This window comes from Castor canadensis, chromosome 8 (assembly GCF_047511655.1).
Source record: "Castor canadensis chromosome 8, mCasCan1.hap1v2, whole genome shotgun sequence".
In the NCBI taxonomy this organism is placed as follows: domain Eukaryota; kingdom Metazoa; phylum Chordata; class Mammalia; order Rodentia; family Castoridae; genus Castor; species Castor canadensis.
Genome location: NC_133393.1, coordinates 29,490,843 through 29,515,545, shown reverse-complemented (window position 1 = coordinate 29,515,545; position 24,703 = coordinate 29,490,843). Strand labels below are relative to the sequence as shown.

Genomic DNA, 24,703 nt, shown 5'->3' with positions numbered 1-24,703 from the left:
CAGGTAGATTGCTGCTTCCACGTTCGAATTGTTGAGATATAATGTTTTGGTTTAAGCATATGAAGAAAGTCTGCCTCCACACATATGTGGTTAGGAAAAGAAGTCACATTTTAATAGACTTTTCAGACAGCTGTGGACATCCTTTAATTTTACAATAAAACTTGACAGGTGGTAGTTTCTTTAGGGTTGGGTAACAATGTGGAATCTGAAATCTTTTCACTAACTTTGAATGGATCTTTTAGCCATGTGTGATTTTGCAACATCTTGTTAATAATCCTCTGAGATATTTAGTTCTTCCAAATATTGAAGCATTTCTGTATGTAGTATCAAACAGAAAAGTACATTCATAAACACCATCCAGTCTCATTGGGAAGCTAAGGGCTCATGAAGTTTTCTAAATGCTAATTTTCATTGAAAGCTATTTTTTTTCATTGAAAATATTCTGTTATTTTCTCTGAAGTAACAGTCTTTTTTTTTTTTTTTTTTTACAGATCCCAAAGAGCTCACCTTATTTATTATTTTTTGAGACAGGGTCTCACAATGTAGCCCAGGCTGGCCTTGAATTTGATCCTCCTGCCTCAACCTTCCAAGTGCTGTGATTACAGGCATGTACCACCACATCTGGCCAGGAACTTGTTTTTAAAAACACTGGATGGCCTGGGGATTTAGCTTAGTAGTAGAGTTCTTGCCTATCATGCATAAGGCTCTGTGATCCATCCTTAGCATCTCAAAAACAAAACAAAACAAAACAAAACACTGCACCACATGGTCTCATCTTCCAGTTCCTGCAATTTCAAAAGGGTCCTGGGCCAGATATCTTCTCCCTAGTATATAAGGCTGCAAACACCTAAGGCTTTTATTGTAGTCCTACAGAGCCCAGTAAAAAGGCTGGTTGGCATGGGTGGAGGGGGGAGACGGGCCAAAGGCTGTCTTGTGGCACATATAGCTCAGGTCAGAGGGCTGTAGCTACAGCAGAGCTGGGACAAGGTTCTGCTCAGAGCGGGTCCCAGATTCCTCTGCAGATGCCCACACTTGATGGTGCTCAGCAGCATCTCCTGTTCCTTGGGGGTGGCACAGGCATCATAGGCGGCCAGGAGGCTCGCAGGGGTGCTGTATCGCTCCACCAGAGCTGCTGCCTTCTCCCCACTCAGTCCACGCACCTGCATCAGCTGCCGGGCAAACACTTCTCGCACAGACTGGGCCTTGTTCTTCATGGCTCCTGCATTGAAGTCACTGAAGGTGAGGAGTGAGCACAGAGGGTTTGGGGAGGGCCTTGTCCCTGATTCAGGATCCCCTGGGGTCTCCCAGGGGCGGCTGCGTAGTGTGCGGCCCTGATAGAATCTCTCCAGGCCCCGAGTCAACAGGGCCAGGTAGGCAGCTGACTCTTTAATGTCGGCTGTGCGCTTCACAAAGAAGCCATCGACGACCTGGGTGTTGGTGATCGCCTGCAGCAGTGTGCTCTCAGGAAGGCTAAGGTTGTGGACTGATCCATGCTCCTCTACCAGGTATACACGGCGCGCCAGGCCACAGCGCTTCAGGCGGAATTTCTGCTCCCGGAAGCGGCCATCGATGATACTGCTGCACAGGTCATCCAGCCGCTTGCGTTCCACAATATGATCCAGTACTAACTCCGCAGGTCTTACTGGGTCTCTGGGCCTAGTCTCCTGTGCTACCCACACAAAGTCCCCAACATGCAACTTGCGCACTGTGTGGGTCACATGTAGCTTCTGGAGCTCTCGGAGTAACTCTGGTCTGTGTCCTGCCCCCCTCGTCTCGCCAATGTCCACACATAACAGCACTCTATACTCTCCAGGCCTCAGCTCCAACTGCAGCTGCTGGACCCCTCCTTCACTGGCACCACTGGCTGGTCGGTGTGTCCTAAGAACCAGGTTCCTGTGGAGTAGGACACGGAGTGCAGGCCAGGGTCGAGCACTCCCAGAGGCTACCTTAGGGGCCTTCTGGGCACACCTCTGCAGCAGCTCCTCCTTGGTTAAGAAGCTGTGGCCATCAGTATTCAGGTGCTCCCGGTAGAGCTCCAGCAGGACAGCTCAGGCTCCTGAGTGCCTAGCAGGCCAGTAGCTTCCAGAGTCTCCTGCTTGGGGCTGGGCAGGAACTGGCATGGAAGAGTCCTAGACTTGGGCAGGAGACCCTTCCCTGGATGTACTCTTTTCTCCAGACGGTGGGACTCGGGCAAGGTCACCTGCGGGAGGGAGGCGCTCACCGCCGGATGCTCCATGCTGCTGTAACCGCTCGTCCAGCATTCGACAGAGTCGTCTCCGAAGTGCTGGAGGATCTTAGCTTCCTTCCCGCTGCGGAGGGAGCGCAGCGCCTTCTGAAACACGAAGCGAGTGCGGCGCCCCCTGCTGGCTGCCTCGTCCCGCCACTCGGTCAGCCAGCGCACAGAGTGGGTTGGGGCAAACCGGCAGCGGGCGCTTCCGGCCCAGGCGAACCGGCGTCGCCATGAGCCCCAGGGCGGGTCCTCTGGCGCCTCAAACCCGTGGGATTGGGACGCCGCCAGTTCTGGAGTCACGACTGGAACACCTGGCTGGGGGGCGGGACCTCTCCGATCACGTGGCCCCAGCGGGGCACAAACTAGAGTTTTGCCTCAAACCGCCCTAAGCCACCCCTGCCTTACTCTTAAAAGGCTGGAGCCGAGTACGATCTCTATTCCCCTTCACCACCCTCCCTCCCCCCGCCCGTCAGCCCTTTTGAAGTAAGTCTTATTTTTTGAGAAAATGTCTGCCAATAACACAAATCTGAATATGTAATAATTTTGACTGTTGCTTGTGTCTTTCAAATAAAAATGGTGTGCAATGAAAACAAAACACTTTGAACAGTTCACAGCCCAAAAGTCACCCAAGTGCTTTTCCTAGAGACAACCATCTTATTTAGATAGGTAGCTGAAGAGTGTATCTGAATTTCCTATTTGTTCATGAAGATTATTAAAATGATCTCCACTTAATGGTGGAGGTTTAATAAAACACATATTTTCACTGCTTCATCAATGTAAACGGAACTACAACTTTTTCTCTCGAGTGAATGCGGTTAGGACGCAATGACTACTATTACCACATGGGGTCGCTGCCTCGATTCATATGACGCGCCAGTGTTTTTAATCCATCATTGTTTTGGCACCATAAGCTTTTTTTCATAGCTAATAATCTTGATATTGCTATGAAAACATTGTTGATCTCTTTCCTTTTATAATTTTGAGGGGTTTCTGGCACTATTGCTCAAGACTGGAATTACAGTTGAAATTTAGAGACAGGGCCAGTGATGATGAGATCCCAGGCAGGTGAATTTAACACCTTGTTAATGACAGGCTTCCCAACACTCCACTTCCTTCTCTCTCCTGTGTGAATTTATTTCCTGTAAGATTTACTTTGTACCAGAACTTTTTAAAAAAGGCAACTCTGATGCTTCGCTATCACCTCTCCAAACCCAGATCTCCCCTAGATTCGGTCCACATTGTCTCTCATACTCTAAATTGTCTAAGGTAATTACAGTCATCGGCTTTCCTTGTTTTCCACCGTCAATCCCCACGTAAATTCCAGTTCCAAGCAGCACATAAGTCTTCATGTCATCCTCAAAATGAACTTTTCTCGTCTCCCACAATAGGGACTTGGGGGGCTCACTTTTGCATGCGCCCTAGCATCTTGCATCTCCGAGACGGAAATGACCAGCCGGGCACAGACCTTTGAGCTTCTTTACTTGCTCAGTTCCCTCCCATGCCTCTCCCCTTGGTTTCCTGCATCGCTTACATGCAGTCAGTAGGTTGGCGGTCAGTAAGGAACCATTAGGGGAAAAAACAGGATGACAGTGCAACGATGTCCAAAGTTTCTCTGTGTTCTGTGTACCATAAAATTAAAAACAGATCAAAATCAGGTAGTCAACTGCAAAGTGGCATTTTCCCACCTAAGAGAAGGGCCAGCGGAGGGGGTGGGCGTGGACGTGCAGTCTCCGCCCCCGGAGCAACCGAGTTACGATTCTACTAATCCCCGCACGCCATTGGTAATTTGGGGTATCTGGCTATTTCCGGACTAGACATTTCATGCTTCACCTAGATTTTCAGAACCATTCAAGTCTCCAGAGCTCCACCGCCACCAAGGCGGAGCCAGCATTAGAAGGCAGAGAAGACTCCAGACCCGCTTAATTAAAAGCCACCGCGCAGAGCAGGAAGCGCTTGTAAATCCAGACCCTTAAACGCGAGAGGCGCTAGATGTGACACAATTGTACTTTCTTGATATTTTAGAAAACAAGGAATTAAGCCTCAGTCTCAAGTAGGGACAGGTGTGGGTTAGATATTCTAGTGATCTTATTTGTAAGGGGAGCTGTACTTATCCTTTAATTCTAATAAAAACTGCCCTCTCTGAGGCTCGAACTCAGGACCTTCAGATTATGAGACTGACGCGCTGCCCACTGCGCTAAGAGGGCGACGAAAAGCGCCTCTTGGACAGATTTTACAGGAATCATCTAACTTCTTTCTTGTCCCCAGCCGGATGTTTTCTGGTTTTCCAATTTTTTTCTCCCCTCAGGGTCACTAGTTCTCTGCAGATATTTTCAAACAAGCCAACATAGATTCTTTTTAGTCTGCGCTTAAGAGTCTCACTCACTGAAGTCATGGTGTACCCGCTGAACAATTGAGCCTAGACTGTCTGGCAGGTTATCTCCTACTTTCTATTGATCTGGGACTTTGTATATGATCAGTCGATCATTTACGGTGTATAGTTTGCTCTGTTGGAATAGTAGATTTTCACTGAATAATAGTTGAATGAGTGAATAACTTCCAAACATGCCTGTGTAGACAAGTTAACAGAGAAGTTAATTTAAATCTGCATTTCTAACTACATTGCCTGAAAATATGAAGTCCTTAGGTTTCTGGGTTGGGAAATTGCTTGGATGATAGTGCCTTTCTGCAAGAGTGGACCTTCCTTAACTGAAGCAGGTTTGAGGAGATAAAATATTGGGTTATTGTGTCCTGTTAGTTCTGAGATACTCATGTGATGTGTAAGTGGAGGTATCAGTAAGGGAGTCAGGAATGAAGGCTAGAACTGAAGTGAGGTAGCCATCCAGGATAAAGACAGCTGTAGTTGAAGCCAGGAGAAATATACTCTCTAGGGTTGTACTACTCAATATGGTAGCCACTACTAATGTATTGCTATAAAATATTGGAATGTGAACTAGTGTGAAATAAAATGTTATAAATATAAAATAGAAATCATTTTTCAGAAACAGTAGAAGAAAAATAATGCATTATTTTTATTAGTAGATTTTAGAGCAGTTTTAGGTTTAAAAAAATTGAACAGAAAATGTAGAGTTTCTATAAACCATATAACTCTCATCAGTGCAAGATTTGTTACAATTGCTGAACCAATGTTTATACATTAATATTAACCAAAATGCATAAAATAACATTAGGGTTCACTCCGTTTGTTGCATGTTCTAATGGGTTTTGAAAAATGTATAATGACATATATCCCTTATTATAGTATCATACAAAGTAGTGTTTCATACTAACTAATTGTTGAATGAGCTGGGTCTTTCATCTGATAGAAACGCCATCATTTTGAATTTATTTGATTGTATATTCCTGGTGTTCCTTGATGTATTTTGTGTGTGTGTGTGTGTGTGTGTGTGTGTGTGTGTGTGTGTGTGTTAGTGGGGATTCAATCCAGGGCTTTACACATGCTAGGCAAGCACTTTACTATGCAGCTATAAATCACCAGCTCTTGACATGTTTCTTGATGTACTCTATTTCCTATCTATGAACTGGTAGTTAGAAGTACAGCTTCATTTAGAGATCCACTCAAATATTATGACAATAATATTTGGTAGGTGGCACTATGTGCTTTATGTATGTATGTATGTATGTATGTACTTTATGAGGTACATGATGTCTGGTTTTCTAACCTTTATTTATCAAACTTAGTATTGACATATGGGCTTAATTATAGATAGACAAATAGATGATAGATAGATAGATAGATAATATGTTCATGTATAAGATCAATACATGATAAGATAAAATTAGAAAGCAACATTAAAAGAATGGATATAAAAGTAAACAAGAAGAGATTAATTCTTAAACATTAATTTTGCAAAAAAACCATACTTTCAGTCTCCTTAAAAGAAAATGAAAATGGCAATTTATAATGACACATTCTTTGGATTCTGCAAAAAACTGCTTTCTAATCTTAAGTCTACCTTTAAATACTCTTTAGTTACAAAGCATTGAAAGAAATCAGTGCATTCAACATAAGAAGAAAAAATGAGACAGAGAAAAAACCCTAAAGAATGCAAAACTAAACTAAGTTAAAATAAATAAAAACAGGGGTTGGGGATTTAGCTCAGTGGAAGAGCGCTTGCCTGGCAAGTGTAAGGCCCTGAGTTCGGTCCCCAGCACCGAAAAAAAAAAAAATAAATAAATAAATAAATAAATAAAAACAAGGAAATACAAGAATTAACTAGAAAATAGCAAAGTGTGCTTTGTCATTTGGAGAAAAACACAATTAGTCAGATGTAAAGAAGACAAAGGAAGATAAAGTACAAAGCAAAAGCAAAATGAAATGAATTAGTGGATGTTATCATTAGGATTTTAAAAATGTGGTAGGATAATTTTTGAAGTATTAATTTGCGTTTGATCAACTTATTTCCTCGCATATCTATCATGTCTGTTCAAGGTAGAGCCATATTTAATAGAACCTTAACTTTAGATATTGGGGATGAAAAAAGATTAATATAAATCTATAAAGATGTTTTGGTACTCAGAAAAATCTCATGATAGAATTAAAAATCAAACCAATAACTTAAAAACATACTTTCTGAACAAGACAAAACTTGTGAAGACGGTAGAAAATAGAGTGAGAAATCCGGGGGCATTGCTAAGCTATAGAAATGAAGAGAAATTTGCTGAATATCTTGAAATGGCAAGCCTGAGGAAGGAATATAAAGCAAGAGAGACTGCAAGAAGAGGTTATGGTCTCTGTGGGCAGCAGTAAAAAGGGTATGAAAGAGGCCCCAAAGTTTCTTAGTTGTTTTCCCAGGTAAGAAGTTCCAAGGTTGTCAACAAGAGGAAATAGAATATATGCTGTACAACCAAGAGAAATCAGACCAAAATAAATAAATAAAGCCAGGAGAATGCAGGGGTTGATCCTACTTCTTACATGCTGATTGAGTGCTCTATCACTTGAGCTAATCCCCTGCAACAGACTTATAAGGGGACATGTCACACTTTACTCATTTCCTCCTTCTGGGGCGATAATGAACTTCTGGCTGTCAAGCTCCAGGCAGGGTGAGATTCTTCAGACAATTTCCTGGATGAAGCTCCAGTAGCCTGGCATGTGAAGAATAGGGAATCTCCAAAACCAGTCTAGGGAGAATACCCCTCTCTCCACTTACCAATTTCACTTTCTTGATCTTCTGGAAGTATAGAGCATATTCTAGATGTGGAAGCATCTACTGGAACCGCCTGGCTTGATGGCACAGCTACTATAGCCTACTCCAGTGTTGTGAGCATCACCTGCTCATTGTAGGTGAGGCCATCCTGAAAGTGGTAGGATAGCCTCTCTCTCAGATCATAGCCTCAAGCCATCTGCTCCACATCTGTGGTGAACATCCCTTCCTCTGCCTTCTACAAAAGCTCTGGCTTCCTGAATTCTCCTTAACTTCCCCAAAATACAATCCAGTAGCCTAGGGTAAGAAAAAGACCAGTAGCTGGGAGAGAAATTTATAAGTCATTATATATAAGTGAAAGATACAGGCTTTGACTCAGTTGTACTGAAGAGTAGTTTTAAGGAAAGTTAAGAGAATGAAAATGCTGGTTGTCAGTCCCTTCCTAGTATTGAGTATCTATCTATTGGGATATTGAATCTGAAATAATAGTTTCCCTTTGTTCTGAAAGAATAGTCAAGGCCCTCCTCCTCCTAAGTTCATCACACAACTGTTTTCCATATTGTTTCTTAGTTGTGGATATGAAACAATTCTACCTTAGAATTTTGTCTACCATAGGCTTTTAGTTCTTATTGAAATATTCCATTTAAAGATCTTGACCTCTGTGTTTCCATCTCATCTTTGATCCAAACTCCAAGGTGCTTCCCAGATACATTGTGGCGAATTCTTCCACTTCTCAGAGAATACACAGTTCCCCAGCCTACACACAGCACTTTCCTCCCCTAGGACTCAGGGAATGATGGAGAACATTTGGAGGTATTGAGGAACAGAAAACTCAATGATTTAAACATTAGCTCAATTATCTCAGAGTTGTACTAGATCCCAAATCTGTTTCTAACTCAGGCAAGATTCTCATTTAAGATTGGAACATGGTCATTATCTCTTAGTAAAACTAGCTAGTATCAAGTAGGGGTCTTACCTAATTAATATTTGTGGAATGAGATCCTACACAAGTAATTTAGGAGAGATAAGTAAAGACTGCATAAAGGATAAGAAGCCCGAGCCATAGTCTAAAAAATCCATGGACATTCTTTTGTCTGAGAAGGAAATGTGGCTGGGAAAAGTGGGAAGGCATTATTCCTAGAGTGATTGATGGGTGCAGATACAAGTTATGTGTATTTTTTCCCTAAATGTACTCCCAAGCATTCCATTCTTTTGAGTAAAGAATAAAATTGTTTTGTTAATTTTACTTTTAGATCATTAATTGCTAATGTGTGATTGATATTTTATATTGACCTTGTATCTCAAAACCTTGATGTACTCATTAATTAGATTCTAATCTTTTGAAGTGGATTCCTTAGGATTTTCCATATGCACAGTCATGTCATCTGCAAGAGATAATACTGATTCTTTTGTTCTCACCTGGGGCTTTTAATTTCAGTTTATTGCCCAATTGTTTTGGCTAGAACCTTCAGTAAGGTTTGAATAGAAATGGTAAATCTGTGAGAATTTTGAGTTTTGTATAATGGGAAAATGCTTTTTTGTTTTTCCATACTGAAAAGGAACATATTTTCTTTCTTCTTGTCCTTCCTATGGTCAAGAGGCAAGAACTTTAGTCCATTCCAAATTGTGTAGGTAAAACCAATAAATATTCAGATTATTTTTCTCCTTCATAGACCTTGCAATCTGGTCAGACTCTCTGCTTAACTGTCTTAACTTCCTAAGAACTCACCTCTGTCCTGAGAACCTGATATGCTTGGATTATGGCCTTCCTTGGCAGGGATTTCTGTTTTTCTCAAAGAGCATTCAATTTTTCAAGCCCATTGAGGGCTATTTTCCTACCCAGTGACTATGTAAAACTAGAGAAAGGCTGTTCTTTCCAGGAAGAGAATCCTGGAGGTTCTAACCTCAATCTGTAATTCTATTACAGGCCATGCTCCAGCACCAAGCTCAGTGTGACAGGTCAGCATTCCCAGAGAGAAGGTGACTAAAGTGGATGCTTACTGTGAGCTCTGACCCTGCTCCAGGTGCTGTGAATCACCTCATTGTAGTACTGCTTAAATGAAGCCAACTAGCCTTATATGCAAGAAATTCTTGTACCCTGCAGTTGCTTTGATAGGTAAAATTTACTCTTATGATAATATTAGGAAAACTTTAGGCTCCCAGCAAGACAACTAGAGGAAGAGGAGACTAAAAAGGTAAAACTTTCTTGATTCTTTCCTTGGAAGCTGAACGTGTCACTGTCACGCCCCAAGCCCATTGTTATCTAATGTTCCCTCATAGTAGACATGTCACTCAGTTTATTATGCATTTATCTTGTTTCTCGTCACTTTCTTCCCAACTAGGATGTCCATTCTAGAAGAGTGGGACTTTTGCATTTTGTTTACTCGAATCATTGCACCCAGAACAGCCCCTGAACAGGACATGTCCCCAGCATGTATCTGTTAGATGATCAAGTGAGTGAATGATTTCACACTTCTTCAACACCATAACTGCAGCTGGGCAACCCTCAGAGCATTAAGTTGGAAGAAAATTTGCCCTGCTCTCTCTATCAGATAGAAAAGAAGAATAAAAATTATATACTTGTGGTTTCTGGTGTAATCTAAATCTCCTTAGTGCCTATTTTTATCAAATCACCAAGGGCTGATTTTAGAATTACAAATCGTCATCAGCAGTTGTGGTTTTTACTGCTGTTATGCAGTATTCTCTTTCCAATCCTTCTCCTCATATTCTACACAACCAATGTAGTAGACTGTGGTGTTGGCAGTGGTGGTGATGGAGAATTTCACTCTAACGCTTTTTGAGGTTCTGACTCAGAATCTTCAAATTATTAGACTGATATGCTGCCAGCTGTGCCAAGATGATAGTCCCCACTGGCAGCCTCACAAAGTATTGAATCTTAGTCTCCAATCACCACTGCTCCAGCTTTTAAAGAAGATATCCAATATTACTTGGAAATCACACCACATCAGCCAGTGCTGCATCTGAAGGATTCCACACCCAGAACTGATGGAGTCCATGCCTCTCCAGTATTGACCTAATTATAGGACTGTCTGGGCATTGGGGCCAGGAACAGTTGTCCTTGTCTTTTGTTGATCTCTCTCCCCTTGTGTTTCAAGAATCTGAATAGGAGTCTTATTCAGTTTTATACCTTCTGTGATCTCCTTTGAAAAGAAACATGAAAGGCATTCCATTCACTGAATGAATGAATGAGCAAAGAAATTGTTTTCAAACTTGTGTCCTGTCCATATATTGTTTTATTCTAGTCTACCACCACCTGCATCTATATAGCTGGAGAACTTCCCTTGACAAAAATCACAAGATATACTTATATTAGCTTCTGTTTTTTCAGCCTTTTATGCCTTTTATTATACTAAGAGATTTGAGTTTATTTCATAAAGTCCAATTGAATTTTGGCAATAAAACTATGGATCTAATCTCTATTTTCCAGATGTAGTGAAGGCACAGATAAGTATGGTTCCTAGGGTCTCAGAGATGCTAAATAGCAAAGCTTGAATTGATTTTTGAGGCAGTATTTATGTTAACACAGATTGGCCTCAAACTTGCAATTCTCATCAGACACTGAGATCAAGAGGATCTCGGTTCAAAGCCACTTTGGGCAAATGGTTCTTGAGACCCTATCTGGAAAAAACCCATCACAAAAAAAAGGGCTAGTGGAGTGACTCAAGGTTTAGGCCCTGAATTCTAACCCCAGTACCAAAAACAAAACAAAACAAAATGAAACCAAAAACCCTTGCAGTCCTCCTGACAAAAAATCTCTAAAATGCCCTATTAAAGGCCCGTGCCACCATGCCCAGCCTTGCAAAATGTGAACCGAGAAGCAGACTTTTAAGATTCCAAAATAAGTTCTTTCTCTTACTACCTCACCATCTCTCTGTCTGGTCTCCACAGTAACCTATTCATATACCAAATATCTAATTTCCAACCTTCTCTGTCTTTTGGGTTTAGACTTCCAAGTCAACTTTGACTCATTCTCCTCCTTCAAACCACACAGCCAGTGATTTGCTTATTGTACAACTCTTTTGATTCTATCACTTCCTTTCCATTCATTAATACATATTCTACTGGTGAGATGCTCTGTCAGACATTATTCTGTGCCAGACATTATAATAGGCTCAGGTGATTCAGATGTCATCTGTCACTCTGATCTCAAGAAAAGGTAGGATAAATATGAGCAAGGGACAATCCATTTCCAATTTTACCATTTCAGCCTCCCTGGCATTTATAGCTAAATAACTTTCAAAAACATCAGTTTCAATTAATGTCACACTTCTGCACTTGAACCATTCTTAATTTCCTAGTTCTGAAGTGATTATGCTTTTCTCTCTATTCTTTGGCTCTTCTTTTTACTTAGATTATGATTTGGCTCTAATAATCAATTAGACCCATCAGTGCATAGATGACATTGTTCAGTTCTATATGTTTCATGATTTGTTCACTACCAGATCTATGAATTACTGAGACAGCAGCCTTGACATCTGTAACTATAATTGTGAATCTCAGAATTTTTCTTTTTCAGTTTTACCAGCTTTTGTTTGTAAGTTTTGAAAGTCTGTGTTCTCAGATATAGTGCTATAGCACTTGCCTAGCATGTGTGAGGGCCTCTGATCCCCAGTAAGGCAAGGGAAAAAAATTCAGTATCCACATATATATTTAAGACAGTACTTCTCTGGTGAATTAACACCTTTTTATATTTATCCCTGGAAAATTTGTTTTAAAATCTATTTTATTTGATGTTAATATATCTACTTCAGCTTTCTTTGATTAACGTTTATGTGGCATGTCAATTCTCATTCTTTACTTTCAATCTGTTATATAACTATATTGGAAGTGAGTTTCTTATAGTCAGCACACATATTATTCATACATCCTGACAATTTTTATTTTTACTTGATATGTTTGGATCATTTATATTTAATGTTAGTTGATATGTGCATAGACCCTCTATGTAAGTAATTTAAAGTTAATGATTTGTTCCCTTTGTTTTCATTCTTTCACTCTTCCTGTCTTCTTTGGCTTGTTTAAATAACATGTCTAGAGATTACCATGTGTATTTAAAACCTCTCACAATATACATAGTATCAATATCTATCATTCATGTTGTATATATAAACTTCATCTTTTAGTCTCTTTACCCTAACCCCTTTATATTATGTATACAGTAACTCTAGATACATTGAAAACTCCATCAATGTTACAACTTTGCTTTCAATCATCAAACATATTTTAAAGAACTTTTGAGAAAAATAAGTCTATTGTATTTACCCAGATATTTCCTATTTCTGCTATTTTTCCTTCATTGGTGATTTAAGTTTCCTTCTGGTATCATTTTTCTTATCTTGAATCTTTACTAATTATTTTCTAGTAGTTCTGCTAGCAATGAATTCTCAGTTTACCTTCAAATGAGAATGTGTTTATTCACCTTGATGACTGAAGGGTATTTTTGCTATTCATAGCATTCTGGATAGACAGGACTTTTAGTAAAGAAGTATATGATACTTCTTTCTGGCCCCTATCATTTCTGATGGAAATCCACAAACATTCATATTATAGTTTCTGTTTCCTCCCCATCACAATTTACTTTTTCAGTAGTTTGTGTGTGTCTGAGTATGGGTATCTCTGGTTTTATCCTCCTTGAGGTTTGCTGAATTTCTTTTGTTAAATTTGGTACATTTTGGCCATTAATTTCTCAAAGTCTTCTGCTACCCCCCTTCAGGAACTTTCTTTTCTTCTAGTCCTACAATCATGTGAATATTAGATTTTTGTTATTTTTCTACTTGTCCCTGAAGCTGTTTGTATTTTAAATTATTGTTGTCTATTGTTTAGATTGAATAGGTATTTTTGTTTTCAAGTTCACTAACTTTGCTCAGTCATCTCTATTCTATTGAGACCAGTAGAGGGAACAATCCCCCTAATTGTTGTAGCTAATACATCTTTAATTCTTAAGTATAAAATCAGTATTTTTATCTTTCTATGATTTGCTAAAACTTTCTGGCTTCCATTCATTTCAAGAGTGTTAGCCCTTACTTTAGAGCATTGTTATACTAACTGCTTTAAACAGTTGGATGACTGTTGGATGACTTTGACATTGTGTCATTTCAGTATTGGTACCTGGAAATTCTTTTTCCCAAGATAATTAAGATTTTCCTAGTTTTTATGTAACATAGACATTTTTGTGTTACATAATGATCTTATATTCTGTCCAAGTTCTGACTAATCTTCTAGTTGTAGTTTCAAAGTCAATTTCATCTTCAAAGCCTTTACAATCCTATTTGGAAATCTCTGGTGTGTGCAACCCAGTGACCAGTGTGGACTAGGCAGTGTGATATCAGTTCGATTCTCAAACTCTGGTTATTTATTTATTTTAGGATCAAAGCTCACAACTTGAGGGTGCATCCAGTTAACAAACTACTCTTGTGTTTTTTGTTTAGTTTAGTTTGTTTTTTACCCACAGTGTCTTTCCTGGTATATTCTGGGTTCTGGTTACTAGGGACTTCAGTTATCAGACCCCTGACCAGAGAGCTGGGGCTTTATTTTCTCAGTGGCTGAGCCTCACATGTTTCAGGAGCATTTAGGATCAAGCTTCAGGAGGAGATAAGGAGAAAAAAAAGCAATTGGGTGTGGTTTCTTGAGATCACAGCTACTCAAGAAACAGAAAATATATCGGTAGAGCTACAAACCAAATGCCAGCAGGGCCACTGACGGACCTGTATTCCGCACAGCATAAACCACAGAAGCGTCCAAATTGCGGCTGCGTGTCTGATGTTTTCTCCTTATTTCCAAGAGGTTAGGAGACACATTGTCATTTGGGGAGCTCATACACACATGACAAAAACCTGGAGGATGTGGGTGTCGATCCCACTGCCTCTCGCATGCTAAGCGAGCGCTCTACCACTTGAGCTAATCCCCCGCCCACATCTGTTCATTTCCTACCCCTCTCGTGAGTGCGATTAGCTGAACTGAGGGCAGATCCTCTCATAGATGGCCCAGGACAATAGTGCGTTGGCTACATATCTTCTTCGAGTAAAAGAGAAAAGGTAAAGGGGGGAACGCCGCAATGAGAAAACTGGCATAGTCAAGAGTTTCATTCCGGGACGGAAGAAAACCGCCAAGAAGAATCCCCCCAGAACGGCTGGCTAAGATAAGACTTTGATGAAGGTTTTCTTTAGAAGATCGGGAGGGGTGGGGCAGTATTATCATTTGCTTATTGTAGTTAGAGCCCTCTAAGAGCAGGCAGAGAGGCGGGAGCGGGGTGGGGATGGGAATGGATTTCCCGTGTTTTGAAAGGACAAAAGCAAAAGAAGCCAAACCCAGTATTTCCGCTCGGTTTTGAACCGAGGACCTCTCGCGTGTGAGGCGAGCGTGATAACCACTACACTACGGAAACTGCCACGTTGACGCCCTTTTGTTTACGTCCAGGATATGTATCCCATTCTTCCTAAATTGTGTCACGTAGAAGTTATATAGCCACATTTAATGAGATAACAGCAAGAAACAAAACAAAATAAATTACAAATGAAAGCTATAAGGAATGAGGGGAGATCTCAGCAGAGTGAAGGAAAAAATGTATATTGAAGATTAAAAAGTGTGGAGAGAAATGATACAGATGTAGGAAGGCGTTCCTGGGTGAAGGCTCACACCTGTTCCATTGGAGTGGGATGGTGCGTGTGTGCCTGTAATACACATATGGAAGGAAGTAGAGATTGAAAAGTCTGGACACTTGGAGAGGTATTGATGAAAGCATTGTAAAAGCTGAAAAACTTTTGAAGAAAGTTAAAGCAACATTTTAGAAAACGGTTTTTAGTTTTGAATTTCACAGAGCTTAGAAATGGGAAACTGGATTAGGGCAAGGGATTGAAATTACAATGATATTTAAGGGTGGAGGTTTGTCCATAATATTCACAGCGTGAGTCTTTCCGCATGTCCCTGACTACAGGGTTTAGTGCAGAATTCATCCTTCACAAACACTAGAGAATCGACGAGGAGAGACAAAGGAGAAAGGAGATTCTCGAGTTTGTCTTGAAGTATCTACAGTATTTGTCAAGACACTGAGTGTGAAGATTTGAAGGTTTCTGGTGGCACGGAAACGATGAATGAAAGAATAAATCTGGATATTTAAAAGCATGAGCTGTAATGGAGAAAAACAGAAGAGACTATGGGTGAAGTTAAAGGAGAGCAGAAGTATATCTTATTATTTTTTCTCACAGTGACAAAAATCTAAAAACACAAGCTGAAGTTTGAATCCAGGCCCTCATACTTACTAGACAGGCACTCTACCTTGAGCTACACCCCCAGCCCAAAAATGGAAAGTTAAATAATCTATTTGATGGCATTAGGAACATTTTCAGTGTTGTAGTTGTACAACATATCGCCACTATCCATTTTCAGAGCTTTCTCATCATCCCAACAGAAACTCTGTGTTTATTGAACAAGAACTCCACATTTTTCTCTCCCTCCCGTCCCTAGTCACCTCCATGAAATCGTGGGACAATTGCCAGCCCTGTATTGTTGTGCCCATAGATCTTAAACTAGCGACGTGATTAAAATGTCTGAAATTTGTTTTCTTCAAGAAATCAGAAAGTCTGAGATTGTCACCTGGAGAACGCGGGTCCAAGTAGTAAAATTCTGGAGGATGTGGGCATCGATCCCACCACCTCTCACATGCTAAGCGAGCGCTCTACCACCTGAGCTAATCCCCCGCCTACCACTGGGGTTTTGACACTTTCGTTTATTCCCGAGGAAAAGTGGTAGTCCACATTTCATTACCTGCTATTTCCAACGGTAGAGGACACCGTGAATGTCAAAGTCATTAATGAAGAGTCGCGGCTCAACTGAGCGTGTCTCTACTCGAAAACAGCCCAGAGCAAGCGCTCAAAAACTATTCCTCTGTAAGGGGAAAGGGAAAAGGTAAGTGGAAGAAAACTCTGGGCCACTATTTTATGTTTCATTTTCCTGGGAAAGAAGGGCGCGCGTCCCAGATGGGGAGCACCCCACTCAGAACGGGATTACTTTTGGTTCCTTGTAGCTGTGGCGGCCTAGGAAGAGGTGGTAGGAGTGGCCACTCCCTGTTGGATTTTGAAATGGTGGCGGGGGGGGGGGGGGGGGGCGGGGAATAAAACAAGCAAAAACTTCTGTTTCCGCTCGGTTTCGAACCGAGGACCTCTCGCGTGTTAGGCGAGCGTGATAACCACTACACTACGGAAACTGTTATGTACATGCCTTTTCGGAATTTGAAGACATGTATTCAACACTTGCTTTTTGTTTTTTTTTTCAATACCTGCTTTTAAAAATTTCTTTTCATTAGGATATATTGTTGTAAAGGGGGGATTCATTATGACAATTTCAAATGGGCTTATATTGTACATTGGTTAGATCACTGTGTCCCTTGTGACCGCCTCCCTGCCTCAATACCTGTGTTTTTTTTTAAATTACTTTTAATTGGCAAACATTTATGATGTACCACATGATTTTTGATATCTAAATCAAACTTAATTAGTTCAATCCCTTTACTTACTTAGTGGTGAGAAAACTTAAAATCTACTTTTAGCAATTTTCAAATACACAATACATTATTATTAGTTATAGTAACCCGTACAGTAGATCAGGAGCCTTAAATTTCTAACTCTGGAAATAAGTAATTTTAGGCTATGTAAATTTATTTATAAAACATTAAACTCTCATTGGTTCCAAAGCTTATTTTAAAACCTCTCTTACAAGCTTTTTTCATCTTTTTATTTTGTTGCATCATCATGCTGCTTATTTCCAGTATAATGGTTTCTGTTTTAGTTTTCACTCTATTCTTATCCCTGTTCATGTAGAAGAAAGTTGACATAGAGGGAAAGAGTAGGTTTAGAGAAAGACCCGGGTGAAAATCTTAACTCTGCCTTTTATTAGTTATGTGAGTTTAGACAAATAACTTTTCAGTTACTCCATTATCACATCTACAAAAAGGGAATGATACTTTGCAAGTTTGTTGTGCAATTAAATGCCATGATTTAGGTAAAGTGCCTGGCAGATGGTTAGGCTCTCTTCCTGGGTCCGAGTGCCCAGAGTGCCAACAGAAGCCATGCAGGGACAAAAGCATAGGAACTAACACCGCAGCTGGTGAGAAGCTTATGGATGGAGGGAGATGGAGACTATAGAAAGACCCAGAATAATAACTCTACTTGGGCTGGTAGATCTAGAGGGTTGCTAGTTAAGAAACACTTCCAAAATGTGGCATTGTTACTAGTGGAGGTAAAATTGCTTCCTTCAGGTGTGCTGGGGAAGAAAAAGAGGTTACAATTTTTGGAAGGGACAAAGTCGGAGCTGGACTTTCCTTATTAAGGGCAGAACTTGATTTTGATTTTTATATGGGAATCCAACATGTGGCTTCAGATTTGCTGCAGATTGCAAAGAGTGGGACTTGGGACTTGGGAACTGCTTGAGATTTCTATCTTCACCCAGGTAGAGAAGTTGAAGACCAACTGCAGAAGGTTATGGCCAGTGAAAGTGCAAGTAAGGATAAGAATGAGATATAGTTTCATTTTTCCACATGTCATACCTAAGAGCACTGACTGGAAAAAAAGGAAGGTAAATGAATTAGAGTTCCTCAGATCCTTTGGGATTTCTTTCCATCCTAAACATGCTCGCAAGCCCGGCTCTTACCTTTTCTCGTACTCAGCTTGCAGGACTCTGCTTCCTCAGACCTAACCAAGCTCTTTTCTGACCACAGACTGTGTGTCCCTATTCACACAGAATGTTTCTCCTTGATCCCTACTTCCTGTCTGTGTGTACACGATCATCTTCAACCTTGTATTGTAAATATGATCATTTTTTAGTAGTGGGGATTGAACTCTGGTCATTGTACATGATCACTTCAGCCACACCCTTAGTCCTTTTGTTTTCTTTTTTTTTTTTTTTTTCAGGTAAGGTCTCCTTCTAACTTCACCTGGAGGTTTCCAACCACTGTCTTCCTACCTTTGCCTCCTGAGTAGCTAGGACCACAGGCATACAGCACCACTCTTGCCCTCTTCTTTGTTTAGATTAGAAATCCCTAGAGGGAAATAGCTATTAGTTTTTCACCATGTTTAGCACAGTGCTTTATATTTAGCAGAACCTCAGTATGCTGATTAACAGCAAGAAAAAAAAAAAAGAAACCACAGAAAATGTCAAATACATTCCTTGGTCATGTCAAGAGAAGCAAACTTTTTTCTGATGCTTTGCAGCCTCACTGTCCATCCCCTCTCCCCCCTTATCATTTGTCCTGTCAAACCATAGGATCCCTTCCACTATTAATAATTCCAGGTTACCTTTACCCTTATATCATTTTAAAATAATTTTTTCCTGCTTTTTCTTTCCAGGAATTTTCTCCTCCACTGTTCATCTTCTGATTCCACTGTGTTTTCTACAGTGCCTTTTTACACTGAGGCCCATACTAGCCTTCTCAAGAGGAGAAAGAAACTTATGGCTCCTTCCTATTTTCCTATTGGGAGGAAATTTAGTGACATTGTAAATATGTGAACTCTAATTCCTCACAGAATGTGAGATCCTGTTCTGCTCCCCCCTGCCTTATAAAAAGGTCATTTCCATACTGTCCCATCCAGCAATGCTTTTGTTTCCCTTGGTACATGTGTACCCCAAAAGCTTTGGCTTGTGCCAACTAGGCAGGAATACTGAATTCCCATGTAAGACTGAAGGGCAACTGCAACAGAATACAGTATGCAGGGAACTAACTAGATAGATGGGAGTGGAAGCTGGCTTTGTGTTAAGGGTAAGTGGGTCATACTATAGCTTTCATACTCTTCGCCAGACTGATGATATGTCATGCCTTCTGCTATGATCTGGAAATGTTTTAAATGTGTCCCCGAAAGTTCATGTGTTGGAAGCTTGATCTTCAGTGTAGTGATGTGAGAGGTCTGGGACCTTTAAGAGGTGAAGTCTGATAGGAGGTTCTTAGGTCAAATTGGGGCTGTTCTTAGGAAGGATTTGAGATCATAGTCTCTCTCTGACTTCCTGTTAAGCAACATAATCTCTTCCTCCTGTGTATGCTACCACTATTGTGGCACCATTGGCCATGACATCCTTATAAGGTGCCATGTCCTTGAATTTCCAAAACTGTGAGCTAAATAAGCCTCTTTTTTTTTATAAAGTTAACTTAGCTCAGATATTTCATTATAACAATGAAAAACAGACAAATACACCTTCTGTTTTGTTTTTGGTGGGACTGGGGTTTTGAACTCAGGGCTTCATGCTTGCAAAGCAGGCACTCTACCACTTGAACCATACTTCCAGTCCTTGAACATACCTTCTGATCCCATGTTTATTATCTAGCACATTGCTTGGGCTAAGGTGAACACTGCATGTTTTGTGACACAGGAAGTAACAAATATATGACTACATGGAAATAAGGGGCTGAAAAAGCAGAGGGTTGCTAAGAACCACTGCTAAGAAGTTTAACAACCTCTATTTAGAAGAAATGAGAGTTTAAGAAGGAAGGGGTTATCGTTGTTTTGTTTCCTTATGTTTTATGAGCATGTAAAACCTGTCACTAGACAGGTACTAAATAAATATCTGTAGAATAAATGAATGCTAATCCAAGAGTAAAAGGCTATCTACAAGAGGGAGGAAACTGAGTTTCCTTAAAATTGACCACTTTTGTTGTGTATATACTATACTAACATATTTCTAGAATTACCTTGGATTTAGAATATATATCAGTGATATATTTTACTACAGGTTTATTTTGTTGGCTAGTTGCTATGTGAAGAGAGGGTAGCAGGATAATGTTATTGATCAGGGAAGGAAGGGATATTCGTGGCAGGAAATTACAGGTAATTCAAGAAGCAAAGATTGCTTTTGCTGACCATGTACACAAGGTCACCTAGTCCTGAGACTCAGGAAGAACAGATGTTACAGGGCAATAGCTTTAAATCTCAAGGTTGGTGTGGGCCCAAGAGAGAAGAGCACTTATTTTTTCCTGAGCTTTGCACTGACTCAGGAAGACGAAATAGAGTGCAAATAGATTTCCAAAGATGTCAAAAAGGAAAAAAGGCAACTTTAATTCTAATTAGCAAACAAACCGTTCACTGTCGACAGTGGTTATTTAACACTTTCACTTATATAGAACCTTTGAACCCATACATTAAAAATGTAATACATTAATCCAGACTCATGTTACGGCATATACTTCGATTAAAAATAACAACTGTTCTTTGTTTAGAAGAGTTTGGAAAAGATATTAAGTTGCAGAAACTCAATTCATATAGTAGTTCTGCACTTAGTGTTAAGCCAAGTCACATTTTTTCTTTCTACTTCCCTTCCTTCCTCTTCATCTCTTCCCTCCCTCTTCTTTCTCCTCCTCCTTCCTTCCTCTTCCTCCTCCTCCTCCTTTCTTCTTCTTCCTCCTCCTTTCTCCTCTCTTTCTCTCTCCCTCCCTCCCTCCTTCCTCATCCTTCCCTCCCTTCCTTTTTGTGGTGCTAGGATGAACTCAGGGCCTTGTGCAAAGTGCTCACCTACTGACCTATATCCCCAGGCCCAAGTCCCTTCTTTTTCTTCACTATTAGATTCAATAGACACGAACAATTTGCCAAATTGGCATACAAGTTTCTAAATGTGTAGCTCAGTCAAATCACTTCGTACAGTAAAAGATTACTGCTAAAGTTGGTGATTGTGATAATAGTATGGTACTTACATTAATAAATAAAAGAGTCTTATTTCTAAGTTTAAAAATAAGGAATTTAAGGTAATCTGTTATGTGTGAATTTTACTTTAAAATAGACCCCTCCCATTCTTATTATGTGGTTGGGAAATAAAGAAAACAAGATTGGTGAAATGTTAGTGATTGTGAGATCAAGTACCTGGTACTTCATTACCTAATCAACTTTTATATGTTTGAAAATTTCCATAAAAGAATTTAAAAATATAAATTTGGACTCTCAGTCACCCAAAGGTTTGTAGCTAATTTCTCTTTCTTTTGAAAACACTATGCTGATTTAATTGGAAATGCTGCCTGTTCTCTATTTCATTCAATATTTCTTTTTAGATGGTATGACTTTTCTGGATCTCTCAGAAATAAATTCTACAAGGGACTGTTTTGTTTATTCATTTAAATAATCATGTAAATTATGCAAAGAAGGGAATATTCTTTCCCTATCTATTATGACTATGTATTATATCAATAAAAATTTCCTTAAAGGACTGCTATACAATTATATTGAGAATATATATGCAAAAGTACTTTTTGAAAAGGTGGCCAAATGTAAATGCTACTTCATCATCAAAATTTTTATTGAAAGTTTGTCTTTTGTTTCATTTTTAAACACCATGCCAAAATTTCCTATTAGGTATCACTCCCTGTTATCTCATTAAGTAATTTAAAGGTTTAACAAGAATGAGATTTTGAATGTTAAAGTATCACTTAGAAAAGTATATAGTTTTGGTTTGGTGGAATGGTTGAAAGGCCTTGAGTTAACCCCCAGTACGCCCCCCTAAAATTATATTTATAGAACACACCAAGTACTTTGCATTTTTGCCCCAAATTTAAAACCAGCAGCACACAATCTAGGTTATCATTGTACAACTGGAAACTATATTTATTGTCAAGATTCATAATAGTTAAAGGTCGACTTACTACAGCTGATTAATGATACAAATGTATTTCGGATTGAATTATTTTTTTTGAAGTTACCAAGATGCCACCTTTAAGATACAGAGCATCACCACTCCCTTTCAAGAACGACGTCCAGCCCAGAAATCAGAGCTACTCTAAGTACCTTCATTCTCATGACCAGTTTCCTTGTCTTTTATTGGATGGATTTCATTTTCTCCTTCCATGCAGGTTCCATTTTGACACTTGATTCCACACTACTAAATGTCAAAACATTCCTTAACTTGGTTACCCCTTTCTCAGCCCCTTGGTCCTGATTAGCAGGGATGTCTGTGTTGCTAAATTTGCAGTGCTCACTGAGAAGTGCCAAAATTACATTCTACACTCAGTCCTCCATAAACTATAGGTATACACTTTAGGAATTTGTTTATCCTGATGTTCTAATGTATCAAAAATTAAATTCATCAAGGCTTCTAAAAATAGATTTGATTTTTGGGTTTTGTTTGTTTTTTGCTTTTGTTTAAAGAAGTGTGGTACTAGTCAATCTAAGACTAGTTCAGAGTTTCCAGGAAGTTGGAAAGATTCTTACCAACCTCCCATTTCACTATCTCTATCATGTGGCTTTTAGCTTCTTAAAATTTCACTGGGAATGATACCAGAGGAGACACTGCTGACAGAAATCAGTATTTTCTTTTTTCCTCAACTCAGAGCATAAGACGAAAATTGAGAAGGGAGTCATGAAATATCCTTTACCTGAGGTCTGCTTGCTGGACAAAGTAGAGATAATCAGTCTCTCACTGAAGCACAACAAGCTAAGAAAACTGGAAAGAATAAATGCTCTAAGACACTTGTAACCACGATAAAGACCAGTATGGTAATGAAAAGCACAAGGGAAGGAAAGTAGTTAATGACACTCTTTCAGTTTTTGAAAATGATGCTCCAGGTGAGGCTCGAACTCACAACCTCGGCATCGCTTGCAGACATACTGCCATATAAGTACCGCGCGCTAACCGATTGCGCCACTGGAGCACTTTCCTGCCACTTCCGGTCCATCATTACACGAGCTATACAGGAACATCCGGCAACTTTGCTCGGGTCATAACGGTCCTAGGATCCTGGGCATGCGCCCAGAGAACGTAGTTGAGCTGCGAAGTCACGGGGAGTCCGAGTCCAGAGGCGCAGGCGAATACTTACTTCCTAGACTACCCCGGGACGTGCGGATGCTCGGGGAAATTCCACAGTCCCCGGCGTCCCCGGGTGGGACGCTTAGCAGCGACCGTGTGGGCGGGCGAGTGTCCCCCGGTGAGCGCTTCCGGGAGCCGCTAGCCCTGGTGCTTTTCTGGCGTCGGAGGGAGGCTCCCTGTTTTACCCGCAGAGAGCGGGTGGCAGCAGCCCTGGGAGGAAAGTGAAGCTCATTCAAGTAGGTTTTACCACCGCCTTTCCCGCCTAACAAACGCAGGAGAAACCAAAGGACGTCGTTTGGATGTCCTGGAATTGTTTGCAAACCTGGAGCTATGAAGGTAGAAGACACTCTGTGATGCTTATACAGATGGAAAGCCATGTACACTGCTCAAGCCCATGAGACTCTGAAAGATGACATCCTGAAAAGCCATGAGACAGAGGAAAAGCCACCTAACTACTTGCCTAGATGGTAGCATGTAACAATATCCAATATACATTCCAATTCCAGATCCATTTGTGTTATTGACTGCTGTGATGTACTGGAGCAAGTTGGAGCTGATCAGAGAATTAAGAATCCAAAAAAAGAGGAGAGAGGGAAGAACTTGCCATGTGTTCTGTGGTTTGAGCTTTCTCCACAGTGTGTTCCTAGGACTGATGGTGACAGCCTGGACCACACTGAGGAGACATGTGGTGCAGATGGAAAGGCCCCTAGCCACCCTTCCCAGATAAGTCACAGTTTTACAACCAACATTACTTATGATGTTTCTGAAATAAAAGACAGTGGCTATGTCTCTGATACCTGTGCTACAAATAATGATTGTATTTGAAAAAGCCAGGTGAATTAGGATAAGGTCTGTGGGTTTTCTGTCAGGACCTGTGACAAAAGTGTATACATGAATCACAAATATAAAGATGTTCCCCACAATTCCAGATTCATTAAGAAAAAAAAATGACTCTGGATGAGGTGATTCCAAATCATCTTCTGTCTTCATGCATAGAACTAGGAGAAAACATTTTGGGAAATAAAATAAATGTGTGTATAGTCTACTGAAATGAACAGTTTCTGAAAAAAGTAGCTGTACATGATTGTTTCCTGGCAGGTCCCTAACCTCACTAATCTCATTCTTTTCTTCAGAGACAAAAGCTAAACAAAGACAAGCTTCACTCAATTGATATCTAAGCCATCATCCCAAGTGTTAGCTTAGATGTTGCCTCAGTTTTAGCTACCACACCCAATGAATTTCCTCACTCTAGTGGGTTGTATTGGTGTTCCTCCCAGATTCTGTTTACTATCCTATACATACTCATCCCTCAAATGAGCATTGAGCTAATGAAGAATTTTAGCTTTTTGAATAAACTGTATTTGATCAAATGAAGTAGCTTGCCAGGGGAGGTCATGTGGCATACTCCTTTCCCCCAATCTCACAGGTAAACATTGACCATAAGAAACCAGTCTTAGTTTATCCAACACTAAGGTTATTAAGTAGGGAGTGGAAAAGTCCAGTCCTCTTGCTTGAAGGGGGT

General features: G+C 40.3%; 4 non-coding genes and 2 pseudogenes across 4 annotated transcripts; all 6 read right to left on the bottom strand.

Annotated features, from left to right (window-relative positions):
- Positions 1-99: 99 nt before the first annotated feature.
- LOC109680727 (crossover junction endonuclease MUS81 pseudogene) lies at positions 100-2,688 on the bottom strand (annotated as a pseudogene).
- A 1,673-nt stretch (positions 2,689-4,361) lies between these two features.
- Positions 4,362-4,434, bottom strand: Trnam-cau (transfer RNA methionine (anticodon CAU)). Its single transcript has one exon. It is a non-coding gene; the product is annotated as a tRNA-Met (tRNA).
- Positions 4,435-14,724: 10,290 nt separating this feature from the next.
- Positions 14,725-14,797, bottom strand: Trnav-cac (transfer RNA valine (anticodon CAC)). The gene has a single exon. It is a non-coding gene; the product is annotated as a tRNA-Val (tRNA).
- Positions 14,798-16,542: 1,745 nt separating this feature from the next.
- Positions 16,543-16,615, bottom strand: Trnav-aac (transfer RNA valine (anticodon AAC)). Its single transcript has one exon. It is a non-coding gene; the product is annotated as a tRNA-Val (tRNA).
- Positions 16,616-22,932: 6,317 nt separating this feature from the next.
- On the bottom strand, positions 22,933-23,026 carry Trnai-uau (transfer RNA isoleucine (anticodon UAU)). Its single transcript has 2 exons — positions 22,989-23,026; positions 22,933-22,968 (listed from the first exon to the last, which is right to left on the bottom strand). It is a non-coding gene; the product is annotated as a tRNA-Ile (tRNA).
- A 398-nt stretch (positions 23,027-23,424) lies between these two features.
- Positions 23,425-24,158, bottom strand: LOC109675049 (putative vomeronasal receptor-like protein 4; annotated as a pseudogene).
- Between the last annotated feature and the right edge of the window lie 545 nt (positions 24,159-24,703).